General features: G+C 36.6%; 1 pseudogene; it reads left to right on the top strand.

Moving 5' to 3' along the window:
- The first annotated feature begins 887 nt into the window (after positions 1-887).
- Positions 888-2,482, top strand: LOC149748710 (NADH dehydrogenase [ubiquinone] 1 alpha subcomplex subunit 13 pseudogene; annotated as a pseudogene).
- Positions 2,483-4,790: the final 2,308 nt, after the last annotated feature.

The raw sequence follows: 4,790 nt of genomic DNA, 5'->3' as shown, positions 1-4,790 counted from the left end.
TTTAAATTGAGATAATGAATGATGTATGGATATCTATTCTTTTACCTACCCTTTCTTTTCTTTTTTTTTTGACAGTAGTAGTGTGATGGTATATGAGGAATATTGTTGAAATTCTTAACATTTGCAGTCAGAAAACTTGATTTCTGATGTATTGTTTCATCTCTCTCATCTTTGTTTAAGTGTCTTATAACAGTAACCTGAAGTCCATCCAGCTCTGTTGAGTTCAGGAAGTAAACTGAATTAATTGGTGTTTACCCATTCTAAACTGCTCCACAGATTTATAATAAATCAAACATACTGGAGAGCAATCAGCTTAAAGGTCTATAACCCACACAAAAGTTTTGTATTTGTCAGGCCAAGTAAATTTCTTTCATCCAAGGTTTTCAGGACATTTTGTGATAAAATCAAGGGGTGAGCTCTCAGCTCACCTATCAGTTTCCCTACCCTTCAATACTTACCAGTCCCAATTAGGGGATTCCTTCTATATTAGCATGATATTATAACTATAGTGAAACAAGATTTAAAAAATAATATTGAATAATCATGGAATTTCTTTTCTTACCCAGGAAAATCAGGCTTTTAATGGTATTTCTTTGAAGCAGAGAAAAGTGTTCTACATATAGTGGTTCACATCAACCAAATAAAGTACTGATGTCTCTAGCCTTTGCTTCCCAAAATGGAATAGCAGGGTTTTCAAAATATGTCCCCACTTACTTGCCACTATTCTAAATAAAAGGAAACACATAAGCCAACTTTTGGTATTCTCCAATTGGACTATATCTGTTAGGCATCTCTTGAAGCCCATAGGATATGATGGGACTGCAGTGGGTTGAACAGTGCCCCCCCCAAATTAATGTCTGCCTGGATCCTCAGAATGTGACCTTATTTGTAAATAGGGTCTTTGTGGATATAATTAAGGTAAGGATCCATATAAGACCATACAGAATTAGAGTAAGTCCTAAATCCAATGAGAATGTCCTTATAAGAGACAGAAAAGGGAGAAGAAGTCCATGTGAAAATTCATATGAAGACTGAGGCAAAGATTGGCTCCAAGATAAGAAACACCTTGAACCATCAGAAGCTGAAAGAGGCAAGGAAGTATTCTCTCCCACAGCCCTCCAAGGGAGTATAACTCTACTGACACCTACAGTTTGATCTTAGAGCTTCCAGAACTAAGAGGGAATAAATGTCCATTGCTTTAAGCCAACAAGTGAGTGATAACTTCTTACGCGCATCCCTAGGAAACTAATATAATGACCTGATCTAAAATTTGCTATTTTGGTCATTTCTGTATCTTTCTGAGAAGAGTTTGTAAGCTCGTTCTTCTACTACCAATCTTTCTCAAGGACTCTCTTTTAATTTTTAAAGGTAATTAACTTAAGGTCCTGTTTTCAAGCCTTAAAATCAATTTAAAAACTCATAAGAAACTTGGTTTAATTTTTTGAAAAAAAGTTTAATTTTGGTTGTATGGATGGGGTTTGATGTATACTATGTAGGTCAGTGATTCCAATCTTCCGTTTGTAAGCGCAAACGCACTTCTACCAGTAAAAATATTCATTTCATATCATGATTTTTCAGCTCTGTTTAGAAGTCTTAGTAAGACAGAGATAGGCTACTAAGATGGATATTGTAAATAAATAAAATACCAACAGTCATTTTTATGTTCTGCCAGGAGGACTTTGTTCTCCCTTATTTGTTAATCACTTGTCTGTAATGAAATTAAGTTCCCTACTTGGAATGTAATGTTAAGTTCTGAATTCAAATTTTAAAGAAACAGAAAAAAGAAGGATTGAAGGCCCTGCAAGCATGGTGTCATCGAAGGGGAGGCAGGACATGCCCCAGCTGGGGGGCTACAGCCCTATCGACTACAAGCGGAACCTTCCGCATCGGGGGCTGTCGGGCTACAGCATGGTCACCATGAGCATCGGGACCTTGCTCTTTGTGTACTGGAGCATGATGAAGTGGAACTGCGAACGCAGGCGCCTGCAGATCCAGGAGTTCGAGGCCCGTATTGCGCTGATGCCTCTGTTGCAGGCAGAGAAGGGCCGGAAGCTTCTCCAGATGCTTCGGGAGAACTTGGAGGAGGAGGCGATCATTGTGAAGGGTGTGCCAGATGGGAAGGTAGGTGAGTCCGTGTTCCACACAACGTGCTGGGTGACCCCCATGCTGGGCAAGCTCTACGGGCTGCGCATGTGCACAAACGAGGAGGTTCTCAACGCCACCTCCGTCTTCAAGCAGTACACCTAGGGGCCTGCGCCCCTCAGACCACTGGACCCCCACTGCCTCCCCACCAGGAGAGAATAAACGCTCTGGAGACTGGCAAAAAAAAAAAAAGAAGGACTCAAAGTCATTTTACATGATGGAAGAAATGGGATATATGTACCTGTGTACATGCTAACTTTGTAAAACAGCTTAACCTCCTTCTGTTTGGCCTTCAGATATAATGAGATGATTAGGAAGTAGACGATTCAGAAAAAATAATAATTGACATAAAGTTAATAAAAAGGATTTTCTAATGGACCGAATTTCCTGAAAATGGAAGGCACTAGGAATTGCAGTGGGGAATCTGTTACTAGATTAATAGTTTTCTACCAGTGAGTGCTTGGAATTCCATTCTGTGGCTTAAAACATGGCAAATGTATATCTACTAACAGGTTGTAGATGTGTTTGACTGTAACCTCAAGAAATAAAGGAAAATTATAGAAGCAAAGAATAAAATGTATGTAGTGCTTGGATTATAGAAAACCTTGAATGCAAGATTAAGTGTTTCTGATTTTTCTCTAAACAATGGGGCTGGGATGTGATACTAGGAGTACTTCTTGAAGTTTTTGCATAATTATGCAATCAAAATACATTACAATAAAATGAACATGATGATAAAATTAAAGATAGTGTGAAACAAGCTCCAACTTTCTTACATTTAAAAGTGTGTTTTTGGCTTTTTTTTACATATTTGGTTTTAACAGATACTTTTATTCCCTAAAACTTTGCTGTAGAACATTCTCTCAAGAACTGAAAGAAATGGACATGAAGTCAAGAAATACATCAGGGTTAAGAAATAGAGACACGGAAGGAGAATAATAAACAGGCAAACTAAAATATATAGAAATGCAATCCAATACACTAAGAAAAATGTCCACAGGAATTCAGTAGAATCTCATTTTCTTGATTCACATATTCTATTGCTAATCCTTTGAAGCATCAAGGGTTGGGAATTTCTATTCCTCAGGGAAATTATAAATTTCCCTAGAAGTCTACAGAAAATCATATGAGCACAGAGAAGTAACAATAAAATACTACACAGGGCTGAATGTGATGGCTTAGTTACTGAGTTTACTACTAGATGTTACTTTTAATTCATAACAATGAGAAAATTGGCTCATATGTTATAGCATAGTTACTGGGAGAAAAAAAGGGGCTTAGACACAATTTTCTATGCCTTTTGAAGCTGACTTTAGCTGGGTTGTATGATTAGTTTTGCCTGGGGGTTAGAGAACTGTTGAACATTCTGGCAGTACTAGGGCTCATTTGGCTTTCTCTATAAGATATTGGTCAATTTCAGCTTATCTGGCAAAGACTAAGGTTGCAATTTATTTTATTTTATTTCTTAACTATTATTTGACACTTTTCCTTTTTCCATTCTAAGATCAACCAAGAAGTTTTACACAAAATGGAAAAACACAATGCTCCCTCCCTGTGGTGACTTCTTGGTATTTTAACAAAGGCCGGTTGAGCAGCAGGGAGGCATGTTAAAGACAGGACTTTCCTGGCAGGTTTGTAAATACATGAGAAAACAGGCAATGCTCATGCTTTTAATACTCAAGAATAATTTATAAATTAATTGTACTAACTCTGAAAATTGTATTTATTCAACATTACTGTGTCACAAGAACTATATTATTTAGGTGCTAGAAACGAATTGCACAGCTTAACCTCAAAGAGCTTACAGTTGACAAAAAAAAAACAAAAAAAAACATGTAGACATATAAATATAAATCTATATATAAAGATGGTATAATAATTTCACAAAGGGTATGTCACATCCAGTAAGTGTTGGGATCATAAACGGATTCAATGAGGAAGTGATATTTGAACTAAATTTTGATGACTTTTTGATGAAAGACATTAAGGAAATGGAGGGAAGGACATTCCAATAAAGGGGAAAACATACATTAACACACATAGGCAGGAATGCCCAGACTGGCATTAGGAAAATAAATTAGGAACGTTAGATTGTCTGGAAAGTAGGATCCATAGTAATAGAAAATATTACCTCAACTTGCAGCCTGGATTAAGCCATGAAATTATGTTAATAAGTATTTCATAACAACTGCAGTAAACTTTCAGAAAGGAATTCATGAGCTAACTCAAGATTTACTTCTCTAAAGAAGACTAAGCTCTCCAGCCTGCATTCCTAATGTCCATTTCTGATTTCTCATATCTCTCATAGTTGCTATTTGGCCCTTTTGCAATCAACATTTCTCCTGATATTCACATAATTCAACCTCATTTCCTCATAGAGCATATGAAATCCTTCAGCATAGGGATATCTTCTTTCAAAACTTTCAAATATTCATCACAGCATGTCACAAAATACTTAGTAACGCATCCCTAATGATGGGATTTGAACAACTAAACAAGTTTCCTTACTTCAGTAATTTAAACCTCAGCATGCATTAATATGTGCTAGGTAAAGAGAATGTACTTTCATATTACATTTTGATGTGCACTTTTTATCTCTGAATACTTTCTGAAAGGTGATATGCACCACTGCTTGCTTATCTTGAAAT

The sequence above is a fragment of the Delphinapterus leucas genome, chromosome 7 (genome assembly GCF_059928025.1).
Source record: "Delphinapterus leucas isolate spDelLeu-1000000601 "Yukka" chromosome 7, BTC_Dleu_Yukka2, whole genome shotgun sequence".
NCBI lineage: Eukaryota > Metazoa > Chordata > Mammalia > Artiodactyla > Monodontidae > Delphinapterus > Delphinapterus leucas.
The sequence above is the reverse complement of the archived record's forward strand: the minus strand, read 5'-3'. Positions and strand labels throughout refer to the sequence as shown.